This window comes from Ursus arctos, unplaced genomic scaffold (assembly GCF_023065955.2).
Source record: "Ursus arctos isolate Adak ecotype North America unplaced genomic scaffold, UrsArc2.0 scaffold_6, whole genome shotgun sequence".
Taxonomy (NCBI): domain Eukaryota; kingdom Metazoa; phylum Chordata; class Mammalia; order Carnivora; family Ursidae; genus Ursus; species Ursus arctos.
Genome location: NW_026623078.1, coordinates 477165 through 498011, shown reverse-complemented (window position 1 = coordinate 498011; position 20847 = coordinate 477165).

Below are 20847 nucleotides of genomic sequence, written 5' to 3'. Positions count from 1 at the left end.
GACCCGTTTGACAAAACCCGGCTTCCCACGGGAAAGTCTTTCTCCACGTGCAGACATGCTCCCAGGTGCCTGGGGCAAGGGGAAGGAAATGCCATACACTGACCTGGAAGAGACCACAGGGCCCAGGCACAGTCTGAACCCTTCCCTCAACCCGGCGGTTTTGCTAGCAGGAGTTCAACCCCAACGAACACAGCCCGGAGACCCCTGGGACAAAAACGGCTTCCGACGAACAATAGGTGCTTGCTGTGGAACACCTATCCCAAGTGGTGGAAGCCAGCTCAACAAAATGCCACACACCCAGGTGTAAGAAACAACATTGCCCAGGCATGGTCGAAGCCCCTCACCTCGTCCCTGTGCTTTGGGGAGCCGGAGGGACAGCCGAGGCCCACGGCCCTGAGACCCCTTTGCAAAAAGCCGGCTTCCCACGGAGACTGTTTTCCTGAGGTGCAGACCCTATCCCAAGTGGTTGTGGCAAGGTAAAGCAAATGCACTCGAATTCTCTGGAAGAAACCACAGTGCTCAACCATGTTCTAAGCCCTCCCATCCTCCCTGGGCTTCTGGCAGCAGGAGTGAAAAGAGAGGAGCAGAGCACTGGGACCCGTTTGACAAAACCCGGCTTTCCACGGGAAAGTCTTTCTCCACGTGCAGACATACTCCCAGGTGCCTGGGGCAAGGGGAAGGAAATGCCATACACTGACCTGGAAGAGACCACAGGGCCCAGGCACAGTCTGAACCCTTCCCTCAACCCGGCGGTTTTGCTAGCAGGAGTTCAACCCCAACGAACACAGCCCGGAGACCCCTGAGGCAAAAACGGCTTCCGACGAACAATAGGTGCTTGCTGTGGAACACCTATCCCAAGTGGGGGTAACCAGCTCAACAAAATGCCACACACCCAGGTGTAAGAAACAACATTGCCCAGGCATGGTCTAAGCCCCTCACCTCGTCCCTGTGCTTTGGGGAGCCTGAGGGACAGCCGAGGCACACGGCCCTAGACCCCTTTGCAAAAAGCCGGCTTCCCACGGAGACAGTTTTGCTGAGGTGCAGACCCTATCCCTAGTGGTTGTGGCAAGGTAAAGCAAATGCCCTCCACTTCTCTGGAAGAAACCACAGTGCCCAGCCATGTTCTAAGCCCTCCCATCCTCCCTGGGCTTCTGGCAGCAGGAGTGAAAAGAGAGGAGCAGAGCACTGGGACCCGTTTGACAAAACCCGGCTTCCCACGGGAAAGTCTTTCTCCACGTGCAGACATGCTCCCAGGTGCCTGGGGCAAGGGGAAGGAAATGCCATACACTGACCTGGAAGAGACCACAGGGCCCAGGCACAGTCTGAACCCTTCCCTCAACCCGGCGGTTTTGCTAGCAGGAGTTCAACCCCAACGAACACAGCCCGGAGACCCCTGGGGCAAAAACGGCTTCCGACGATCGATAGGTGCTTGCTGTGGAACACCTATCCCAAGTGGGGGAAGCCAGCTCAACAAAATGCCACACACCCAGGTGTAAGAAACAACATTGCCCAGGCATGGTCTAAGCCCCTCACCTCGTCCCTGTGCTTTGGGGAGCCGGAGGGACAGCCGAGGCACACGGCCCTGGGCCCCCTTTTCAAAAAGCCGGCTTCCCACAGAGACAGTTTTCCTGAGGTGCAGACCCTATCCCAAGTGGTTGTGGCAAGGTAAAGCAAATGCCCTCCACTTCTCTGGAAGAAACCACAGTGCCCAGCCATGTTCTAAGCCCTCCCATCCTTCCTGGGCTTCTGGCAGCAGGAGTGAAAAGAGAGGAGCAGAGCACTGGGACCCGTTTGACAAAACCCGGCTTCCCACGGGAAAGTCTTTCTCCACGTGCAGACATGCTCCCAGGTGCCTGTGGCAAAGGGAAGGAAATGCCATACACTGACCTGGAAGAGACCACAGGGCCCAGGCACAGTCTGAACCCTTCCCTCAACCCGGCGGTTTTGCTAGCAGGAGTTCAACCCCAACGAACACAGCCCGGAGACCCCTGGGGCAAAAACGGCTTCCGACGAACAATAGGTGCTTGCTGTGGAACACCTATCCCAAGTGGGGGTAGCCAGCTCAACAAAATGCCACACACCCAGGTGTAAGAAACAACATTGCCCAGGCATGGTCTAAGCCCCTCACCTCGTCCCTGTGCTTTGGGGAGCCTGAGGGACAGCCGAGGCACACGGCCCTAGACCCCTTTGCAAAAAGCCGGCTTCCCACGGAGACAGTTTTCCTGAGGTGCAGATCCTATCCCAAGTGGTTGTGGCAAGGTAAAGCAAATGCCCTCGAATTCTCTGGAAGAAACCACAGTGCCCAACCATGTTCTAAGCCCTCCCATCCTCCCTGGGCTTCTGGCAGCAGGAGTGAAAAGAGAGGAGCAGAGCACTGGGACCCGTTTGACAAAACCCGGCTTCCCACGGGAAAGTGTTTCTCCACGTGCAGACATGCTCCCAGGTGCCTGGGGCAAGGGGAAGGAAATGCCATACACTGACCTGGAAGAGACCACAGGGCCCAGGCACAGTCTGAACCCTTCCCTCAACCCGGCGGTTTTGCTAGCAGGAGTTCAACCCCAACGAACACAACCCGGAGACCCCTGGGGCAAAAACGGCTTCCGACGAACAATAGGTGCTTGCTGTGGAACACCTATCCCAAGTGGGGGTAGCCAGCTCAACAAAATGCCACACACCCAGGTGTAAGAAACAACATTGCCCCGGCATGGTCTAAGCCCCTCACCTCGTCCCTGTGCTTTGGGGAGCCGGAGGGACAGCCGAGGCACACGACCCTGAGACCCCTTTGCAAAAAGCCGGCTTCCCACATAGACAGTTTTCCTGAGGTGCAGACCCTATCCGAAGTGGTTGTGGCAAGGTAAATCAAATGCCCTCCACTTCTCTGGAAGAAACCACAGTGCCCAACCATGTTCTAAGCCCTCCCATCCTCCCTGGGCTTCTGGCAGCAGGAGTGAAAAGAGAGGAGCAGAGCACTGGGACCCGTTTGACAAAACCCGGCTTCCCACGGGAAAGTCTTTCTCCACGTGCAGACATGCTCCCAGGTGCCTGTGGCAAGGGGAAGGAAATGCCATACACTGACCTGGAAGAGACCACAGGGCCCAGGCACAGTCTGAACCCTTCCCTCAACCCGGAGGTTTTGCTAGCAGGAGTTCAACCCCAACGAACACAGCCCGGAGACCCCTGGGGCAAAAACGGCTTCCAACGAACAATAGGTGCTTGCTGTGGAACACCTATCCCAAGTGGGGGAAGCCAGCTCAACAAAATGCCACACACCCAGGTGTAAGAAACAACATTGCCCAGGCATGGTCTAAGCCCCTCACCTCGTCCCTGTGCTTTGGGGAGCCTGAGGGACAGCCGAGGCACACGGCCCTAGACCCCTTTGCAAAAAGCCGGCTTCCCACGGAGACAGTTTTCCTGAGGTGCAGACCCTATCCCTAGTGGTTGTGGCAAGGTAAAGCAAATGCCCTCCACTTCTCTGGAAGAAACCACAGTGCCCAGCCATGTTCTAAGCCCTCCCATCCTCCCTGGGCTTCTGGCAGCAGGAGTGAAAAGAGAGGAGCAGAGCACTGGGACCCGTTTGACAAAACCCGGCTTCCCACGGGAAAGTCTTTCTCCACGTGCAGACATTCTCCCAGGTGCCTGTGGCAAGGGGAAGGAAATGCCATACACTGACCTGGAAGAGACCACAGGGCCCAGGCACAGTCTGAACCCTTCCCTCAACCCGGCGGTTTTGCTAGCAGGAGTTCAACCCCAACGAACACAGCCCGGAGACCCCTGGGGCAAAAACGGCTTCCGACGAACAATAGGTGCTTGCTGTGGAACACCTATCCCAAGTGGGGGTAGCCAGCTCAACAAAATGCCACACACGCAGGTGTAAGAAACAACATTGCCCCGGCATTGTCTAAGCCCCTCACCTCGTCCCTGTGCTTTGGGGAGCCGGAGGGACAGACGAGTCCCACGGCCCTGAGACCCCTTTGCAAAAAGCCGGCTTCCCACGGAAACAGTTTTCCTGAGGTGCACACCCAATCCCAAGTGGTTGTGGCAAGGTAAAGCAAATGCCCTCCACTTCTCTGGAAGAAACCACAGTGCCCAGCCATGTTCTAAGCCCTCCCATCCTCCCTGGGCTTCTGGCAGCAGGAGTGAAAAGAGAGGAGCAGAGCACTGGGACCCGTTTGACAAAACTCGGCTTCCCACGGGAAAGTCTTTCTCCACGTGCAGACATGCTCCCAGGTGCCTGGGGCAAGGGGAAGGAAATGCCATACACTGACCTGGAAGAGACCACAGGGCCCAGGCACAGTCTGAACCCTTCCCTCAACCCGGCGGTTTTGCTAGCAGGAGTTCAACCCGAACGAACACAGCCCGGAGACCCCTGGGGCAAAATCGGCTTCCGACGATCAATATGTGCTTGCTGTGGAACACCTATCCCAAGTGGGGGAAGCCAGCTCAACAAAATGCCACACACCCAGGTGTAAGAAACAACATTGCCCAGGCATGGTCTAAGCCCCTCAGCTCGTCCCTGTGCTTTGGGGAGCCGGAGGGACAGCCGAGGCACACGGCCCTGGGCCCCCTTTTCAAAAAGCCGGCTTCCCACAGAGACAGTTTTCCTGAGGTGCAGACCCTATCCCAAGTGGTTGTGGCAAGGTAAAGCAAATGCCCTCCACTTCTCTGGAAGAAACCACAGTGCCCAGCCATGTTCTAAGCCCTCCCATCCTCCCTGGGCTTCTGGCAGCAGGAGTGAAAAGAGAGGAGCAGAGAACTGGGACCTGTTTGACAAAACCCGGCTTCCCACGGGAAAGTCTTTCTCCACGTGCAGACATGCTCCCAGGTGCCTGGGGCAAGGGGAAGGAAATGCCATACACTGACCTGGAAGAGACCACAGGGCCCAGGCACAGTCTGAACCCTTCCCTCAACCCGGCGGTTTTGCTAGCAGGAGTTCAACCCCAACGAACACAGCCCGGAGACCCCTGGGACAAAAACGGCTTCCGACGAACAATAGGTGCTTGCTGTGGAACACCTATCCCAAGTGGTAGAAGCCAGCTCAACAAAATGCCACACACCCAGGTGTAAGAAACAACATTGCCCAGGCATGGTCGAAGCCCCTCACCTCGTCCCTGTGCTTTGGGGAGCCGGAGGGACAGCCGAGGCCCACGGCCCTGAGACCCCTTTGCAAAAAGCCGGCTTCCCACGGAGACAGTTTTCCTGAGGTGCAGACCCTATCCCAAGTGGTTGTGGCAAGGTAAAGCAAATGCCCTCCACTTCTCTGGAAGAAACCACAGTGCCCAACCATGTTCTAAGCCCTCCCATCCTCCCTGGGCTTCTGGCAGCAGGAGTGAAAAGAGAGGAGCAGAGCACTGGGACCCGTTTGACAAAACCCGGCTTTCCACGGGAAAGTCTTTCTCCACGTGCAGACATGCTCCCAGGTGCCTGGGGCAAGGGGAAGGAAATGCCATACACTGACCTGGAAGAGACCACAGGGCCCAGGCACAGTCTGAACCCTTCCCTCAACCCGGCGGTTTTGCTAGCAGGAGTTCAACCCCAACGAACACAGCCCGGAGACCCCTGAGGCAAAAACGGCTTCCGACGAACAATAGGTGCTTGCTGTGGAACACCTATCCCAAGTGGGGGTAACCAGCTCAACAAAATGCCACACACCCAGGTGTAAGAAACAACATTGCCCAGGCATGGTCTAAGCCCCTCACCTCGTCCCTGTGCTTTGGGGAGCCTGAGGGACAGCCGAGGCACACGGCCCTAGACCCCTTTGCAAAAAGCCGGCTTCCCACGGAGACAGTTTTCCTGAGGTGCAGACCCTATCCCTAGTGGTTGTGGCAAGGTAAAGCAAATGCCCTCCACTTCTCTGGAAGAAACCACAGTGCCCAGCCATGTTCTAAGCCCTCCCATCCTCCCTGGGCTTCTGGCAGCAGGAGTGAAAAGAGAGGAGCAGAGCACTGGGACCCGTTTGACAAAACCCGGCTTCCCACGGGAAAGTCTTTCTCCACGTGCAGACATGCTCCCAGGTGCCTGGGGCAAGGGGAAGGAAATGCCATACACTGACCTGGAAGAGACCACAGGGCCCAGGCACAGTCTGAACCCTTCCCTCAACCCGGCGGTTTTGCTAGCAGGAGTTCAACCCCAACGAACACAGCCCGGAGACCCCTGGGACAAAAACGGCTTCCGACGAACAATAGGTGCTTGCTGTGGAACACCTATCCCAAGTGGTGGAAGCCAGCTCAACAAAATGCCACACACCCAGGTGTAAGAAACAACATTGCCCAGGCATGGTCTAAGCCCCTCACCTCGTCCCTGTGCTTTGGGGAGCCGGAGGGACAGCCGAGGCCCACGGCCCTGAGACCCCTTTGCAAAAAGCCGGCTTCCCACAGAGACAGTTTTCCTGAGGTGCAGACCCTATCCCAAGTGGTTGTGGCAAGGTAAAGCAAATGCCCTCGAATTCTCTGGAAGAAACCACAGTGCCCAACCATGTTCTAAGCCCTCCCATCCTCCCTGGGCTTCTGGCAGCAGGAGTGAAAAGAGAGGAGCAGAGCACTGGGACCCGTTTGACAAAACCCGGCTTTCCACGGGAAAGTCTTTCTCCACGTGCAGACATGCTCCCAGGTGCCTGGGGCAAGGGGAAGGAAATGCCATACACTGACCTGGAAGAGACCACAGGGCCCAGGCACAGTCTGAACCCTTCCCTCAACCCGGCGGTTTTGCTAGCAGGAGTTCAACCCCAACGAACACAGCCCGGAGACCCCTGAGGCAAAAACGGCTTCCGACGAACAATAGGTGCTTGCTGTGGAACACCTATCCCAAGTGGGGGTAACCAGCTCAACAAAATGCCACACACCCAGGTGTAAGAAACAACATTGCCCAGGCATGGTCTAAGCCCCTCACCTCGTCCCTGTGCTTTGGGGAGCCTGAGGGACAGCCGAGGCACACGGCCCTAGACCCCTTTGCAAAAAGCCGGCTTCCCACGGAGACAGTTTTCCTGAGGTGCAGACCCTATCCCTAGTGGTTGTGGCAAGGTAAAGCAAATGCCCTCCACTTCTCTGGAAGAAACCACAGTGCCCAGCCATGTTCTAAGCCCTCCCATCCTCCCTGGGCTTCTGGCAGCAGGAGTGAAAAGAGAGGAGCAGAGCACTGGGACCCGTTTGACAAAACCCGGCTTCCCACGGGAAAGTCTTTCTCCACGTGCAGACATGCTCCCAGGTGCCTGGGGCAAGGGGAAGGAAATGCCATACACTGACCTGGAAGAGACCACAGGGCCCAGGCACAGTCTGAACCCTTCCCTCAACCCGGCGGTTTTGCTAGCAGGAGTTCAACCCCAACGAACACAGCCCGGAGACCCCTGGGGCAAAAACGGCTTCCGACGATCAATATGTGCTTGCTGTGGAACACCTATCCCAAGTGGGGGAAGCCAGCTCAACAAAATGCCACACACCCAGGTGTAAGAAACAACATTGCCCAGGCATGGTCTAAGCCCCTCACCTCGTCCCTGTGCTTTGGGGAGCCGGAGGGACAGCCGAGGCACACGGCCCTGGGCCCCCTTTTCAAAAAGCCGGCTTCCCACAGAGACAGTTTTCCTGAGGTGCAGACCCTATCCCAAGTGGTTGTGGGAAGGTAAAGCAAATGCCCTCCACTTCTCTGGAAGAAACCACAGTGCCCAGCCATGTTCTAAGCCCTCCCATCCTCCCTGGGCTTCTGGCAGCAGGAGTGAAAAGAGAGGAGCAGAGCACTGGGACCCGTTTGACAAAACCCGGCTTCCCACGGGAAAGTCTTTCTCCACGTGCAGACATGCTCCCAGGTGCCTGGGGCAAGGGGAAGGAAATGCCATACACTGACCTGGAAGAGACCACAGGGCCCAGGCACAGTCTGAACCCTTCCCTCAACCCGGCGGTTTTGCTAGCAGGAGTTCAACCCCAACGAACACAGCCCGGAGACCCCTGGGACAAAAACGGCTTCCGACGAACAAGAGGTGCTTGCTGTGGAACACCTATCTCAAGTGGTGGAAGCCAGCTCAACAAAATGCCACACACCCAGGTGTAAGAAACAACATTGCCCAGGCATGGTCGAAGCCCCTCACCTCGTCCCTGTGCTTTGGGGAGCCGGAGGGACAGCCGAGGCCCACGGCCCTGAGACCCCTTTGCAAAAAGCCGGCTTCCCACGGAGACAGTTTTCCTGAGGTGCAGACCCTATCCCAAGTGGTTGTGGCAAGGTAAAGCAAATGCCCTCGAATTCTCTGGAAGAAACCACAGTGCCCAACCATGTTCTAAGCCCTCCCATCCTCCCTGGGCTTCTGGCAGCAGGAGTGAAAAGAGAGGAGCAGAGCACTGGGACCCGTTTGACAAAACCCGGCTTTCCACGGGAAAGTCTTTCTCCACGTGCAGACAGGCTCCCAGGTGCCTGGGGCAAGGGGAAGGAAATGCCATACACTGACCTGGAAGAGACCACAGGGCCCAGGCACAGTCTGAACCCTTCCCTCAACCCGGCGGTTTTGCTAGCAGGAGTTCAACCCCAAGGAACACAGCCCGGAGACCCCTGAGGCAAAAACGGCTTCCGACGAACAATAGGTGCTTGCTGTGGAACACCTATCCCAAGTGGGGGTAACCAGCTCAACAAAATGCCACACACCCAGGTGTAAGAAACAACATTGCCCAGGCATTGTCTAAGCCCCTCACCTCGTCCCTGTGCTTTGGGGAGCCTGAGGGACAGCCGAGGCACACGGCCCTAGACCCCTTTGCAAAAAGCCGGCTTCCCACGGAGACAGTTTTCCTGAGGTGCAGACCCTATCCCTAGTGTTTGTGGCAAGGTAAAGCAAATGCCCTCCACTTCTCTGGAAGAAACCACAGTGCCCAGCCATGTTCTAAGCCCTCCCATCCTCCCTGGGCTTCTGGCAGCAGGAGTGAAAAGAGAGGAGCAGAGCACTGGGACCCGTTTGACAAAACCCGGCTTCCCACGGGATAGTCTTTCTCCACGTGCAGACATGCTCCCAGGTGCCTGGGGCAAGGGGAAGGAAATGCCATACACTGACCTGGAAGAGACCACAGGGCCCAGGCACAGTCTGAACCCTTCCCTCAACCCGGCGGTTTTGCTAGCAGGAGTTCAACCACAACGAACACAGCCCGGAGACCCCTGGGGCAAAAACGGCTTCCGACGATCAATATGTGCTTGCTGTGGAACACCTATCCCAAGTGGGGGAAGCCAGCTCAACAAAATGCCACACACCCAGGAGTAAGAAACAACATTGCCCAGGCATGGTCTAAGCCCCTCACCTCGTCCCTGTGCTTTGGGGAGCCGGAGGGACAGCCGAGGCACACGGCCCTGAGACCCCTTTTCAAAAAGCCGGCTTCCCACGGAAACAGTTTTCCTGAGGTGCAGACCCTATCCCAAGTGGTTGTGGCAAGGTAAAGCAAATGCCCTCCACTTCTCTGGAAGAAACCACAGTGCCCAGCCATGTTCTAAGCCCTCCCATCCTCCCTGGGCTTCTGGCAGCAGGAGTGAAAAGAGAGGAGCAGAGCACTGGGACCCGTTTGACAAAACCCGGCTTCCCACGGGAAAGTCTTTCTCCACGTGCAGACATGCTCCCAGGTGCCTGGGGCAAGGGGAAGGAAATGCCATACACTGACCTGGAAGAGACCACAGGGCCCAGGCACAGTCTGAACCCTTCCCTCAACCCGGCGGTTTTGCTAGCAGGAGTTCAACCCCAACGAACACAGCCCGGAGACCCCTGGGACAAAAACGGCTTCCGACGAACAAGAGGTGCTTGCTGTGGAACACCTATCCCAAGTGGTGGAAGCCAGCTCAACAAAATGCCACACACCCAGGTGTAAGAAACAACATTGCCCAGGCATGGTCGAAGCCCCTCACCTCGTCCCTGTGCTTTGGGGAGCCGGAGGGACAGCCGAGGCCCACGGCCCTGAGACCCCTTTGTAAAAAGCCGGCTTCCCACGGAGACAGTTTTCCTGAGGTGCAGACCCTATCCCAAGTGGTTGTGGCAAGGTAAAGCAAATGCCCTCGAATTCTCTGGAAGAAACCACAGTGCCCAGCCATGTTCTAAGCCCTCCCATCCTCCCTGGGCTTCTGGCAGCAGGAGTGAAAAGAGAGGAGCAGAGCACTGGGACCCGTTTGACAAAACACGGCTTTCCACGGGAAAGTCTTTCTCCACGTGCAGACATGCTCCCAGGTGCCTGGGGCAAGGGGAAGGAAATGCCATACACTGACCTGGAAGAGACCACAGGGCCCAGGCACAGTCTGAAGCCTTCCCTCAACCCGGCGGTTTTGCTAGCAGGAGTTCAACCCCAACGAACACAGCCCGGAGACCCCTGGGGCAAAAACGGCTTCCAACGAACAATAGGTGCTTGCTGTGGAACACCTATCCCAAGTGGGGGTAGCCAGCTCAACAAAATGCCACACACCCAGGTGTAAGAAACAACATTGCCCAGGCATGGTCTAAGCCCCTCACCTCGTCCCTGTGCTTTGGGGAGCCGGAGGGACAGCCGAGGCACACGGCCCTAGACCCCTTTGCAAAAAGCCGGCTTCCCACGGAGACAGTTTTCCTGAGGTGCAGACCCTATCCCTAGTGGTTGTGGCAAGGTAAAGCAAATGCCCTCCACTTCTCTGGAAGAAACCACAGTGCCCAGCCATGTTCTAAGCCCTCCCATCCTCCCTGGGCTTCTGGCAGCAGGAGTGAAAAGAGAGGAGCAGAGCACTGGGACCCGTTTGACAAAACCCGGCTTCCCACGGGAAAGTCTTTCTCCACGTGCAGACATGCTCCCAGGTGCCTGGGGCAAGGGGAAGGAAATGCCATACACTGACCTGGAAGAGACCACAGGGCCCAGGCACAGTCTGAACCCTTCCCTCAACCCGGCGGTTTTGCTAGCAGGAGTTCAACCCCAACGAACACAGCCCGGAGACCCCTGGGGCAAAAACGGCTTCCAACGAACAATAGGTGCTTGCTGTGGAACACCTATCCCAAGTGGGGGTAGCCAGCTCAACAAAATGCCACACACCCAGGTGTAAGAAACAACATTGCCCAGGCATGGTCTAAGCCCCTCACCTCGTCCCTGTGCTTTGGGGAGCCGGAGGGACAGCCGAGGCACACGGCCCTAGACCCCTTTGCAAAAAGCCGGCTTCCCACAGAGACAGTTTTCCTGAGGTGCAGACCCTATCCCAAGTGGTTGTGGCAAGGTAAAGCAAATGCCCTCCACTTCTCTGGAAGAAACCACAGTGCCCAGCCATGTTCTAAGCCCTCCCATCCTCCCTGGGCTTCTGGCAGCAAGAGTGAAAAGAGAGGAGCAGAGCACTGGGACCCGTTTGACAAAACCTGGCTTCCCACGGGAAAGTCTTTCTCCACGTGCAGACATGCTCCCAGGTGCCTGGGGCAAGGGGAAGGAAATGCCATACACTGACCTGGAAGAGACCACAGGGCCCAGGCACAGTCTGAACCCTTCCCTCAACCCGGCGGTTTTGCTAGCAGGAGTTCAACCACAACGAACACAACCCGGAGACCCCTGGGGCAAAAACGGCTTCCGACGATCAATATGTGCTTGCTGTGGAACACCTATCCCAAGTGGGGGAAGCCAGCTCAACAAAATGCCACACACCCAGGTGTAAGAAACAACATTGCCCAGGCATGGTCTAAGCCCCTCACCTCGTCCCTGTGCTTTGGGGAGCCGGAGGGACAGCCGAGGCACACGGCCCTGGGACCCCTTTGCAAAAAGCCGGCTTCCCACAGAGACAGTTTTCCTGAGGTGCAGACCCTATCCCAAGTGGTTGTGGCAAGGTAAAGCAAATGCCCTCCACTTCTCTGGAAGAAACCACAGTGCCCAGCCATGTTCTAAGCCCTCCCATCCTCCCAGGGCTTCTGGCAGCAGGAGTGAAAAGAGAGGAGCAGAGCACTGGGACCCGTTTGACAAAACCCGGCTTCCCACGGGAAAGTCTTTCTCCACGTGCAGACATGCTCCCAGGTGCCTGGGGCAAGGGGAAGGAAATGCCATACACTGACCTGGAAGAGACCACAGGGCCCAGGCACAGTCTGAACCCTTCCCTCAACCCGGCGGTTTTGCTAGCAGGAGTTCAACCCCAACGAACACAGTCCGGAGACCCCTGGGGCAAAAACGGCTTCCGACGATCAATAGGTGCTTGCTGTGGAACACCTATCCCAAGTGGTGGAAGCCAGCTCAACAAAATGCCACACACCCAGGTGTAAGAAACAACATTGCCCACGCATGGTCTAAGCCCCTCACCTCGTCCCTGTGCTTTGGGGAGCCTGAGGGACAGCCGAGGCACATGGCCCTGAGACCCCTTTGCAAAAAGCTGGCTTCCCACGGAAACCGTTTTCCTGAGGTGCAGACCCTATCCCAAGTGGTTGTGGCAAGGTAAAGCAAATGCCCTCCACTTCTCTGGAAGAAACCACAGTGCCCAGCCATGTTCTAAGCCCTCCCATCCTCCCTGGGCTTCTGGCAGGAGGAGTGAAAAGAGAGGAGCACAGCACTGGGACCCGTTTGACAGAAACCAGCTTACACGAGGAAGCCTTTCTCCACGTGCAGACATGCTCCCCAGTGCCTGTGGCAAGGGGAAGGAAATGCCATACACTGACCTGGAAGAGACCACAGGGCCCAGGCACAGTCTGAACCCTTCCCTCAACCCGGCGGTTTTGCTAGCAGGAGTTCAACCCCAACGAACACAGCCCGGAGACCCCTGGGGCAAAAACGGCTTCCGACGCACAATAGGTGCTTGCTGTGGAACACCTATCCCAAGTGGGGGTGGCCAGCTCAACAAAATGCCACACAACCAGGTGTAAGAAACAACATTGCCCAGGCATGGTCTAAGCCCCTCACCTCGTCCCTGTGCTTTGGGGAGCCGGAGGGACAGCCGAGGCACACGGCCCTGAGACCCCTTTTCAAAAAGCCGGCTTCCCACAGAGACAGTTTTCCTGAGGTGCAGACCCTATCCCAAGTGGTTGTGGCAAGGTAAAGCAAATGCCCTCCACTTCTCTGGAGGAAACCACAGTGCCCAGCCATGTTCTAAGCCCTCCCATCCTCCCTGGGCTTCTGGCAGCAGGAGTGAAAAGAGAGGAGCAGAGCACTGGGACCCGTTTGACAAAACCCGGCTTCCCACGGGAAAGTCTTTCTCCACGTGCAGACATGCTCCCAGGTGCCTGGGGCAAGGGGAAGGAAATGCCATACACTGACCTGGAAGAGACCACAGGGCCCAGGCACAGTCTGAACCCTTCCCTCAACCCGGCGGTTTTGCTAGCAGGAGTTCAACCCCAACGAACGCAGTCCGGAGACCCCTGGGGCAAAAACGGCTTCCGACGAACAATAGGTGCTTGCTGTGGAACACCTATCCCAAGTGGTGGAAGCCAGCTCAAAAAAATGCCACACACCCAGGTGTAAGAAACAACATTGCCCAGGCATGGTCGAAGCCCCTCACCTCGTCCCTGTGCTTTGGGGAGCCTGAGGGACAGCCGAGGCACACGGCCCTAGACCCCTTTGCAAAAAGCCGGCTTCCCACGGAGACAGTTTTCCTGAGGTGCAGACCCTATCCCAAGTGGTTGTGGCAAGGTAAAGCAAATGCCCTCGAATTCTCTGGAAGAAACCATAGTGCCCAACCATGTTCTAAGCCCTCCCATCCTCCCTGGGCTTCTGGCAGCAGGAGTGAAAAGAGAGGAGCAGAGCACTGGGACCCGTTTGACAAAACCCGGCTTCCCACGGGAAAGTCTTTCTCCACGTGCAGACATGCTCCCAGGTGCCTGGGGCAAGGGGAAGGAAATGCCATACACTGACCTGGAAGAGACCACAGGGCCCAGGCACAGTCTGAACCCTTCCCTCAACCCGGCGGTTTTGCTAGCAGGAGTTCAACCCCAACGAACGCAGTCCGGAGACCCTTGGGGCAAAAACGGCTTCCGACGAACAATAGGTGCTTGCTGTGGAACACCTATCCCAAGTGGGGGTAACCAGCTCAACAAAATGCCACACACCCAGGTGTAAGAAACAACATTGCCCAGGCATGGTCTAAGCCCCTCACCTCGTCCCTGTGCTTTGGGGAGCCGGAGGGACAGCCGAGGCACACGGCCCTAGACCCCTTTGCAAAAAGCCGGCTTCCCACGGAGACAGTTTTCCTGAGGTGCAGACCCTATCCCAAGTGGTTGTGGCAAGGTAAAGCAAATGCCCTCGAATTCTCTGGAAGAAACCACAGTGCCCAACCATGTTCTAAGCCCTCCCATCCTCCCTGGGCTTCTGGCAGCAGGAGTGAAAAGAGAGGAGCAGAGCACTGGGACCCGTTTGACAAAACCCGGCTTCCCACGGGAAAGTGTTTCTCCACGTGCAGACATGCTCCCAGGTGCCTGGGGCAAGGGGAAGGAAATGCCATACACTGACCTGGAAGAGACCACAGGGCCCAGGCACAGTCTGAACCCTTCCCTCAACCCGGCGGTTTTGCTAGCAGGAGTTCAACCCCAACGAACACAGCCCTGAGACCCCTGGGGCAAAAACGGCTTCCGACGAACAATAGGTGCTTGCTGTGGAACACCTATCCCAAGTGGGGGTAGCCAGCTCAACAAAATGTCACACACCCAGGTGTAAGAAACAACATTGCCCAGGCATGGTCTAAGCCCCTCACCTCGTCCCTGTGCTTTGGGGAGCCGGAGGGACAGCCGAGGCACACGGCCCTAGACCCCTTTGCAAAAAGCCGGCTTCCCACGGAGACAGTTTTCCTGAGGTGCAGACCCTATCCCTAGTGGTTGTGGCAAGGTAAAGCAAATGCCCTCCACTTCTCTGGAAGAAACCACAGTGCCCAGCCATGTTCTAAGCCCTCCCATCCTCCCTGGGCTTCTGGCAGCAGGAGTGAAAAGAGAGGAGCAGAGCACTGGGACCCATTTGACAAAACCCGGCTTCCCACGGGAAAGTCTTTCTCCACGTGCAGACATGCTCCCAGGTGCCTGTGGCAAGGGGAAGGAAATGCCATACACTGACCTGGAAGAGACCACAGGGCCCAGGCACAGTCTGAACCCTTCCCTCAACCCAGCGGTTTTGCTAGCAGGAGTTCAACCCCAACGAACACAGCCCGGAGACCCCTGGGGTAAAAACGGCTTCCGACGAACAATAGGTGCTTGCTGTGGAACACCTATCCCAAGTGGGGGTAGCCAGCTCAACAAAATGCCACACACGCAGGTGTAAGAAACAACATTGCCCCGGCATTGTCTAAGCCCCTCACCTCGTCCCTGTGCTTTGGGGAGCCGGAGGGACAGTCGAGGCACACGGCCCTGAGACCCCTTTGCAAAACGCCGGCTTCCCACGGAAACAGTTTTCCTGAGGTGCACACCCAATCCCAAGTGGTTGTGGCAAGGTAAAGCAAATGCCCTCCACTTCTCTGGAAGAAACCACAGTGCCCAGCCATGTTCTAAGCCCTCCCATCCTCCCTGGGCTTCTGGCAGCAGGAGTGAAAAGAGAGGAGCAGAGCACTGGGACCCGTTTGACAAAACCCGGCTTCCCACGGGAAAGTCTTTCTCCACGTGCAGACATGCTCCCAGGTGCCTGGGGCAAGGGGAAGGAAAAGCCATACACTGACCTGGAAGAGACCACAGGGCCCAGGCACAGTCTGAACCCTTCCCTCATCCCGGCGGTTTTGCTAGCAGGAGTTCAACCCCAACGAACATAGCCCGGAGACCCCTGGGGCAAAAACGGCTTCCGACGCACAAGAGGTGCTTGCTGTGGAACACCTATCCCAAGTGGTGGAAGCCAGCTCAACAAAATGCCACACACCCAGGTGTAAGAAACAACATTGCCCAGGCATGGTCTAAGCCCCTCACCTCGTCCCTGTGCATTGGGGAGCCGGAGGGACAGCCGAGGCACACGGCCCTGAGACCCCTTTGCAAAACGCCGGCTTCCCACAGAGACAGTTTTCCTGAGGTGCAGACCCTATCCCAAGTGGTTGTGGCAAGGTAAAGCAAATGCCCTCGAATTCTCTGGAAGAAACCACAGTGCCCAGCCATGTTCTAAGCCCTCCCATCCTCCCTGGGCTTCTGGCAGCAGGAGTGAAAAGAGAGGAGCAGAGCACTGGGACCCGTTTGACAAAACCCGGCTTTCCACGGGAAAGTCTTTCTCCACGTGCAGACATGCTCCCAGGTGCCTGGGGCAAGGGGAAGGAAATGCCATACACTGACCTGGAAGAGACCACAGGGCCCAGGCACAGTCTGAACCCTTCCCTCAACCCGGCGGTTTTGCTAGCAGGAGTTCAACCCCAACGAACACAGCCCGGAGACCCCTGAGGCAAAAACGGCTTCCGACGAACAATAGGTGCTTGCTGTGGAACACCTATCCCAAGTGGGGGTAACCAGCTCAACAAAATGCCACACACCCAGGTGTAAGAAACAACATTGCCCAGGCATGGTCTAAGCCCCTCACCTCGTCCCTGTGCTTTGGGGAGCCTGAGGGACAGCCGAGGCACACGGGCCTAGACCCCTTTGCAAAAAGCCGGCTTCCCACGGAGACAGTTTTCCTGAGGTGCAGACCCTATCCCAAGTGGTTGTGGCAAGGTAAAGCAAATGCCCTCGAATTCTCTGGAAGAAACCACAGTGCCCAACCATGTTCTAAGCCCTCCCATCCTCCCTGGGCTTCTGGCAGCAGGAGTGAAAAGAGAGGAGCAGAGCACTGGGACCCGTTTGACAAAACCTGGCTTCCCAAGGGAAAGTCTTTCTCCACGTGCAGACATGCTCCCAGGTGCCTGTGGCAAGGGGAAGGAAATGCCATACACTGACCTGGAAGAGACCACAGGGCCCAGGCACAGTCTGAACCCTTCCCTCAACCCGGCGGTTTTGCTAGCAGGAGTTCAACCCCAACGAACACCCCGGAGACCCCTGGGGCAAAAACGGCTTCCGACGAACAATAGGTGCTTGCTGTGGAACACCTATCCCAAGTGGGGGTAGCCAGCTCAACAAAATGCCACACACCCAGGTGTAAGAAACAACATTGCCCAGGCATGGTCTAAGCCCCTCACCTCGTCCCTGTGCTTTGGGGAGCCTGAGGGACAGCCGAGGCACACGGCCCTAGACCCCTTTGCAAAAAGTCGGCTTCCCACGGAGACAGTTTTCCTGAGGTGCAGACCCTATCCCAAGTGGTTGTGGCAAGGTAAAGCAAATGCCCTCCACTTCTCTGGAAGAAACCACAGTGCCCAGCCATGTTCTAAGCCCTCCCATCCTCCCTGGGCTTCTGGCAGCAGGAGTGAAAAGAGAGGAGCAGAGCACTGGGACCCGTTTGACAAAACCCGGCTTCCCACGGGAAAGTCTTTCTCCACGTGCAGACATGCTCCCAGGTGCCTGGGGCAAGGGGAAGGAAATGCCATACACAGACCTGGAAGAGACCACAGGGCCCAGGCACAGTCTGAACCCTTCCCTCAACCCGGCGGTTTTGCTAGCAGGAGTTCAACCCCAACGAACACAGCCCGGAGACCCCTGGGACAAAAACGGCTTCCGACGAACAATAGGTGCTTGCTGTGGAACACCTATCCCAAGTGGTGGAAGCCAGCTCAACAAAATGCCACACACCCAGGTGTAAGAAACAACATTGCCCAGGCATGGTCGAAGCCCCTCACCTCGTCCCTGTGCTTTGGGGAGCCGGAGGGACAGCCGAGGCCCACGGCCCTGAGACCCCTTTGCAAAAAGCCGGCTTCCCACGGAGACAGTTTTCCTGAGGTGCAGACCCTATCCCAAGTGGTTGTGGCAAGGTAAAGCAAATGCACTTGAATTCTCTGGAAGAAACCACAGTGCCCAACCATGTTCTAAGCCCTCCCATCCTCCCTGGGCTTCTGGCAGCAGGAGTGAAAAGAGAGGAGCAGAGCACTGGGACCCGTTTGACAAAACCCGGCTTTCCACGGGAAAGTCTTTCTCCACGTGCAGACATGCTCCCAGGTGCCTGGGGCAAGGGGAAGGAAATGCCATACACTGACCTGGAAGAGACCACAGGGCCCAGGCACAGTCTGAACCCTTCCCTCAACCCGGCGGTTTTGCTAGCAGGAGTTCAACCCCAACGAACACAGCCCGGAGACCCCTGAGGCAAAAACGGCTTCCGACGAACAATAGGTGCTTGCTGTGGAACACCTATCCCAAGTGGGGGTAACCAGCTCAACAAAATGCCACACACCCAGGTGTAAGAAACAACATTGCCCAGGCATGGTCTAAGCCCCTCACCTCGTCCCTGTGCTTTGGGGAGCCTGAGGGACAGCCGAGGCACACGGCCCTAGACCCCTTTGCAAAAAGCCGGCTTCCCACGGAGACAGTTTTCCTGAGGTGCAGACCCTATCCCTAGTGGTTGTGGCAAGGTAAAGCAAATGCCCTCCACTTCTCTGGAAGAAACCACAGTGCCCAGCCATGTTCTAAGCCCTCCCATCCTCCCTGGGCTTCTGGCAGCAGGAGTGAAAAGAGAGGAGCAGAGCACTGGGACCCGTTCGACAAAACCCGGCTTCCCACGGGAAAGTCTTTCTCCACGTGCAGACATGCTCCCAGGTGCCTGGGGCAAGGGGAAGGAAATGCCATACACTGACCTGGAAGAGACCACAGGGCCCAGGCACAGTCTGAACCCTTCCCTCAACCCGGCGGTTTTGCTAGCAGGAGTTCAACCCCAACGAACACAGCCCGGAGACGCCTGGGGCAAAAACGGCTTCCGACGATCAATATGTGCTTGCTGTGGAACACCTATCGCAAGTGGGGGAAGCCAGCTCAACAAAATGCCACACACCCAGGTGTAAGAAACAACATTGCCCAGGCATGGTCGAAGCCCCTCACCTCGTCCCTGTGCTTTGGGGAGCCGGAGGGACAGCCGAGGCCCACGGCCCTGAGACCCCTTTGCAAAAAGCCGGCTTCCCACGGAGACAGTTTTCCTGAGGTGTAGACCCTATCCCAAGTGGTTGTGGCAAGGTAAAGCAAATGCACTCGAATTCTCTGGAAGAAACCACAGTGCCCAACCATGTTCTAAGCCCTCCCATCCTCCCTGGGCTTCTGGCAGCAGGAGTGAAAAGAGAGGAGCAGAGCACTGGGACCCGTTTGACAAAACCCGGCTTTCCACGGGAAAGTCTTTCTCCACGTGCAGACATGCTCCCAGGTGCCTGGGGCAAGGGGAAGGAAATGCCATACACTGACCTGGAAGAGACCACAGGGCCCAGGCACAGTCTGAACCCTTCCCTCAACCCGGCGGTTTTGCTAGCAGGAGTTCAACCCCAACGAACACAGCCCGGAGACCCCTGAGGCAAAAACGGCTTCCGACGAACAATAGGTGCTTGCTGTGGAACACCTATCCCAAGTGGGGGTAACCAGCTCAACAAAATGCCGCACACCCAGGTGTAAGAAACAACATTGCCCAGGCATGGTCTAAGCCCCTCACCTCGTCCCTGTGCTTTGGGGAGCCTGAGGGACAGCCGAGGCACACGGCCCTGGGCCCCCTTTTCAAAAAGCCGGCTTCCCACAGAGACAGTTTTCCTGAGGTGCAGACCCTATCCCAAGTGGTTGTGGCAAGGTAAAGCAAATGCCCTCCACTTCTCTGGAAGAAACCACAGTGCCCAGCCATGTTCTAAGCCCTCCCATCCTCCCTGGGCTTCTGGCAGCAGGAGTGAAAAGAGAGGAGCAGAGCACTGGGACCCGTTTGACAAAACCCGGCTTCCCACGGGAAAGTCTTTCTCCACGTGCAGACATGCTCCCAGGTGCCTGGGGCAAGGGGAAGGAAATGCCATACACTGACCTGGAAGAGACCACAGGGCCCAGGCACAGTCTGAACCCTTCCCTCAACCCGGCGGTTTTGCTAGCAGGAGTTCAACCCCAACGAACACAGCCCGGAGACCCCTGGGACAAAAACGGCTTCCGACGAACAATAGGTGCTTGCTGTGGAACACCTATCCCAAGTGGTGGAAGCCAGCTCAACAAAATGCCACACACCCAGGTGTAAGAAACAACATTGCCCAGGCATGGTCGAAGCCCCTCACCTCGTCCCTGTGCTTTGGGGAGCCGGAGGGACAGCCGAGGCCCACGGCCCTGAGACCCCTTTGCAAAAAGCCGGCTTCCCACGGAGACAGTTTTCCTGAGGTGCAGACCCTATCCCAAGTGGTTGTGGCAAGGTAAAGCAAATGCACTCGAATTCTCTGGAAGAAACCACAGTGCCCAACCATGTTCTAAGCCCTCCCATCCTCCCTGGGCTTCTGGCAGCAGGAGTGAAAAGAGAGGAGCAGAGCACTGGGACCCGTTTGACAAAACCCGGCTTTCCACGGGAAAGTCTTTCTCCACGTGCAGACATGCTCCCAGGTGCCTGGGGCAAGGGGAAGGAAATGCCATACACTGACCTGGAAGAGACCACAGGGCCCAGGCACAGTCTGAACCCTTCCCTCAACCCGGCGGTTTTGCTAGCAGGAGTTCAACCCCAACGAACACAGCCCGGAGACCCCTGAGGCAAAAACGGCTTCCGACGAACAATAGGTGCTTGCTGTGGAACACCTATCCCAAGTGGGGGTAACCAGCTCAACAAAATGCCACACACCCAGGTGTAAGAAACAACATTGCCCAGGCATGGTCTAAGCCCCTCACCTCGTCCCTGTGCTTTGGGGAGCCTGAGGGACAGCCGAGGCACACGGCCCTAGACCCCTTTGCAAAAAGCCGGCTTCCCACGGAGACAGTTTTCCTGAGGTGCAGACCCTATCCCTAGTGGTTGTGGCAAGGTAAAGCAAATGCCCTCCACTTCTCTGGAAGAAACCACAGTGCCCAGCCATGTTCTAAGCCCTCCCATCCTCCCTGGGCTTCTGGCAGCAGGAGTGAAAAGAGAGGAGCAGAGCACTGGGACCCGTTTGACAAAACCCGGCTTTCCACGGGAAAGTCTT